Source organism: Protopterus annectens, chromosome 1.part0 (genome assembly GCF_019279795.1).
Source record: "Protopterus annectens isolate FY-2018-M chromosome 1.part0, PAN1.0, whole genome shotgun sequence".
In the NCBI taxonomy this organism is placed as follows: Eukaryota; Metazoa; Chordata; order Ceratodontiformes; family Protopteridae; genus Protopterus; species Protopterus annectens.
Genome location: NC_056725.1, coordinates 991,855,047 through 991,861,046, shown reverse-complemented (window position 1 = coordinate 991,861,046; position 6,000 = coordinate 991,855,047).

Sequence of the window (6,000 nt, the reverse complement as noted above, 5' to 3'; positions counted from 1 at the left end):
TGAAGCTGGCAGTAACTCACACCTTAGTAGTAGTGATACACATGTTTTCATAGAAATGCATTAATATGAAATAAACAAATTAAAATGAATGCTGTGTCTAACATTCACTACATACATACTTAGGTAAATCACCTTGCAGTTAAAATTATAATTATGCCTCATATCATGCCTTACAACATTACTGAACAGGAGTCAGTCAGTAGTCAGACATGACTTTCATGACCTTTACAAACAATAATTTGAGTACGTGTTCTGAAATTAAAAACAAAAAATAATTATTTAAAGATAAACAATGACAAATAAACAGTGACAGCAGATGATGCACCACTTAGCATAGTCCACAGATATCACTGCATGCATCAGTTATACTCTGTGTGCTTTTTACAAGAAAGGAAACACTGTCTTGCTCGTCACAGTCCACAGTTCTGGACAAGACATCACCCCTTTACCTGCACAGCAATATAGTGTGCATGAGCCTGTTAGATGTGGCTGGCTGGTCATCATTAGTCATTGTAGGTCTTGAACTGGGAGTTGCAGGATTATGTTATGCAGAATGTAACATGCAGTAAACATTCTGCACCGAGTTGCTCAGTTGCTGGGTAATCCATGCATCTAAACTGACTCTTCAGGAGTCTTAGACCCTCTCAATAGTAATATGGGTCTGGAACAGGGACATTTTGTAGGTGTCTTCTGCTGCTCTGCTTGGACGTTTCAATGGTATCATGAGCCTTGGTTTCAGTGGATATCCAGCATCATCTGAAAGACAAAAAATAAAAGACAGAGAGAGAGAGAGAGAGAGAGAGAGAGAGAAACAGGGCTGAGGAAGACAAAACAAAGAAAAAGTGGTTTAGTATTCAGTAATATATTTTCCATGAAAAACTACTTAATACAATCAGGAAAGAATGTAATTATTTTTTCTGTTTACCGACAAGATGATCACTGGGCATCCTAGCATGCAGTAAGATGCTGTACAGTGAGTTGGTGTGCCAAATATTGGAATCATGTGCACTGCCAAGATGCTGGGCAGAGACGTGGTGATTCACTCCTATGCTTCACTCACCACCTGGCAAATGATGGAATGTTAGCACTTCCCATTGCAGTGTAGATCCCCGGTAGAACAGAAGGGACATTACTGTAACATGGGTGCAAGCTATTGCACCAAGTACCCCAGGGAAATGTGTCACCCCATAAAATGCACTCATAGTCTTGGCTTCCTCCTGATGTGACACCAGGAAATAGATGTACTAATGCACATTTGCCAAGAGTGCATCCGGGAACTGCTGCAGTATCTTTAAGGTGCAGGCCTGTAACTCTAGTCTGTCTGTGAAAGGCCCTGTGGCAAGTATAGTGAGGGCTATATGTAACTTAGTATCCATGGGGATAGCAAGTCCACGCATTCCTGCAGTACCCCCATGGTCATACATATGCACTTAGACCCTTATAATGTCCCTATCTACTCAGAATCTGTCAAGCATTGCCTCATTATCAAAATCATAATCAGTTATCCTCTGCCTATATCTCCACATTATTGGCCATTGAGTGCCGCTGGAAGAAAGCAGTTTTGTCTGGGCCAAGGCAGACAACTCACACCTGGAACTACAAAAGCTAACAGCAAGTGACAGCATTTGTGCCAACTGCAAAGTAGATAGGATTGACCAATACTCCAGTTTATATAAGTATCTGCAAACCTCACAGAAAAGCCAGAAAAGTCCACTATGAATCGCACAATGGTGAGAGAATGCTTCATTAGTATGCGCCGTTTTACGTCATTTATCATTTACGCATCATGTAAGTGGCTTCTGTGAATTGCATCATCGCTGTTCTTGTTTACAGACAGTGCAGATAGCCTTAAAGTGTCCATATAATGACTATGAATAACACCTGTTACATCTTTTTCTAAGGTGTGTTCAATAGTTGTGGGGTAGGGAACTTATATCTCAAGCATTTTCACTAAAAATAATTCTTCTTTATGTCTTTGTGAGTAAACATTTTACTCGGACTGCTTAGTACTTTGATATAAAACTTACAAAACAGCTTAATATATAGGAAAATCAATAAATGTCCTACCTCTTAAATTAATTTGTTATAAAAATAATTCAGAACTATTCTTACAGGTTTTCTATTTTTTCCATCAAATCAGGATAATACTATTATTGATCTTAGATTATATAAGAGAACTTAATCTGAAAGTTTTATTAAAAGGTAAACAGGACTTTAATATAGCCATTTTAGTATACCTCATTTGTAAAACCCTCTCACTGTATCTTATGATTCAATCTTTTGAAATGATGTGTGAAAAAGACATTAGGTTCTTTTGGGAAAAGCAACTAATAAAAAGTTTTATAAATTAAATCAGGAAGAAAAAATGTTTTATACATCAATTAATAAATGATAGGCCTATATACATAATGAAAGTGGACAAAGTAGAATCAACTCTGGTTATGGACATTAAGACTATAATGATAATATGTTGTTCTAGATAGTGATATTTTATGAAAAGGTAATGGAAATATATTAAAAAGCTTATAGGAATGAGAATTATTGGTTGTCAGATAAGTTCAATAACTATATAATTTCTTTTACAATGTATGATTTTTTTTCTGTATCTGTTAGTAAAGGATGGAAAATACTTGGCATTTCAAAAATACACAAAACTGTAGATACACTTCCATTCAGGCCCGTATTGACAGCACAAGGATGCAAGTTCCAAACAATTTTCCAACATCATTGATAGGGCTTTATTTTGGATAGTTTCTGATAAGGATTGTTACCTACAGTACACTTGTCAGTTTGTAGAAAAGATCTAAAGTGTAGGTGTGAGTAATAATTACAGAGAATGTTAGTTTATGTATGTAGTCATAGAACATGATATAGGGATGAAGTAGGTATCTACCATGCTGTCACAGGATAAGATGTTCATATCATGTAAGACTGTTTTTTTTTAAAGGTGCATAGAAAATACACCAACAACTCAAACCCCTTTACCACTAGTGGATATGTAAGCCAGGTTAGACTTACAAAGAGTAGAAGCTATTGTATCAATCTTTTAAATGTAAGTACGCAGCACACATTTCACAGTTTCTGTTTAGTAACATCCAAACTCCCCTGTATTTCTTGACAACTGTATATTATTGCCATTTAATATCCTCACACATTTTTAAGGGCAATGATATAGAATGTCTTACAGACTGCACATCTCAGATTAATGGTCAGATAAGGGAAGAATGAGGGAAACAGAGAAATAAGATGGAGCTGCATTTCTGCAAACAACAGTCATAAATGGTTGCGTGTCACTCAGTGCACTACATCAGAAATTAATACATGTACAAACAACTCAGACATGTACATCTGTCATATATTTTGTAAATGCTGTGGATGATAATTTTCATTCTCTGCTGCAAAGCTGTTTCAATGGCAAAGAGGGATAAGACAGCCTTATTGTGTGTTGAAGGTTCAGTGGAGAATTCAAATTCAGACCTGTGTAAAAATATTTCATGTGTAGCAAAATACATTTTGTAGTGTTGTTTAATAGATTTCTTTTCTTTCTTTCTCATAATTTTCCCTTTTTTGGTTAATGCCAGTATTTATGCAGTGTATGGCTTAGCACAAACATGGGAAACAGAGTAATACAATAAATGTCATGTAATGTACTTCTTTGATAACCAATAGATCAACACCTCTGAATCACCTATGACCTATGTGTGTAGAACATCTGCTAAATATTTTGTTTTAGCATATACTATCTGTAGATCATGGTTCAAGTCTCACCTTTATCTTTAAAGGATGAAACATAATAAACACTGCTCACAAGGTTAAAACAAATTTAGCGTTGCTTGTCTTGTTTTCCAGACACTTACCATTACACAAATCTGGACTAATGGCCCATAAAAGAAGCAGACAGAACACCTGCACACAAGGTGTAGACATTCCAACTATCAAAAAGGATACATTGTTGCAGTTTTGCTTTCCAACTCAAAACTCCACTCAGGAATGTTGTTCAGTGTTTAGCAAGCTTCCCCAACACCTGCAGCCATTGAACATCTGCAGAAAGAAAGCAGGCGGTCAACAATTTCATAACAGATACATGGTATCAACTGTGTGTTGGGCACCATGCAAACACGGTAAGTGGCATTGCGAGGTGGTTACCACACAGAAGTTAATAATAAATAGGGAATTATCCAACTGTTATTTAACTATTCTTGTGGCATCATATGTAAGTATAGGGCTGTAATACAGATGGTCCTGGGCTCTAATTCGGGAAGTGCAACATATTTTTACTATGGTGACAGTTCAGTTTATAATAATGAACAGGAAAATATCCAAGTGCTACTTCAATATTCCTGTGGCAACAGGTATGAGTATAGGGGTGTCATACATATGGTCCTGGATTCTAATACAGGAAATTCCAGACATTTTTATGGTTGTTCCATTTCACATTACATTAAATATCACTTATAACAATTTCTACAAAATTATAAATAATTATAAATAACAATAACTGTGCATAACAGTGGAGCTGATATGAATCATATGTATGAGGGATAAGACACCCTTACTGTATTTTGAAAGTTCAGATGTATAACTGGCGGTATGCTGTCTACTATGTTTCTATAAGTATAATTCTTCTATCTTGACTTGGATGGCCTTCACACTTAAATAAGGCACATACACAAATGAATGTATATACAAGGACCTTGTCAGGTTACACACATACATGGTTAATATCTCAATGTGTCATCTGTATTTATAAATAATTCATGGCTATGCCTTAGAACCTCTTCTTCTGTGGCAAAGATGGAAAATCACTACTGTAGAAGAAAATGTTTTGTCCCTGATGCATAGGTTTGAATCTCATACCATAAAAATCAAAATTTTCAGTGTATAAAGACAAACCAAACATGTGTCAGGTCATGAAATGTATGCCCCATTGCATTTCTTTCAAAGATAAATCACTCAACAATTACAGCAGCACACACCTCTCAAGTTAACGTCAAATGTCAGATTAACCTTCCAATTTCCAAAACTGCTTTCTTCTCTGTTTGGCACTGTTGCTCTCTGCTTAACATTACAGAAATGTGGTTGGCATCATTGCTCAGGTCTGTGCACTACCAACAAACGTGAAAACAGAAATTGTCTGGAAATCATTATTTGCTATTTATCTGCTTTCAGGTTATACATGTCTTGGTGTTAGACGGGAAGGTGTCCAATTTAGTGCACTGAGCTGGGGTGTTGTGGCATTCAGAATCTTCACTAGACTGCTAGTAAAGTGCAACAACCAAAGGCTGTTGTATGTGGATTATATCAGCTCCCAGTATAAATCTGAGGCTTGGAATAGTCTGGCCAAAGTGGTATCCAGTGAAACTGGCATCACACACACTGGAGAACAGTGTAGGCACCAGATTAATGACCTAAAAATATTCAAGAGGGATACACTCAGCCTGTTATTGGATGAGTTCTGAACCAGCAACATCCAACAGTTGTGTAAGTATGCTAATAAAGAGAATTTATAATAAATAGAAAACTAAATATAGACAAGACTGGAATGCATAATGCTTTTCATTTCTTTTCTTTTCTTTTCTTTTGTTTTCTTTCCTTCCTTTCCTTTCCTTTTCTTTCCACAGCTAATTTTCAAATAGATATGAATAGGCAAGCCCATGCTGAGCATCTAGAGACTGATGAGAAGCAAGTGGTATGCATGCAACCCAAGAGAAGTATTATTGGAACTTTAAAAATTAAAAAAAAGTTTTCTTTTCTATACAGTAGTAACAAAGTAAGCATACATATCCTAACTGTAAAAGCAAGTATGCATGCAATAGTCCGTAGCCCAAACCAACTTTAGGAGTCAAATGTAAGACTGTAGTCAGACGTTGTGGATTCAAATACCACAAGTAATAAGTATAAAACAAAATTGTGGAATCCTTTAATAATATTAGAGAAATTCAATTCTACACAAGTGGCATAAATGCCCTGCTGTTAATTTTAGTCTGTATAATTGGACCA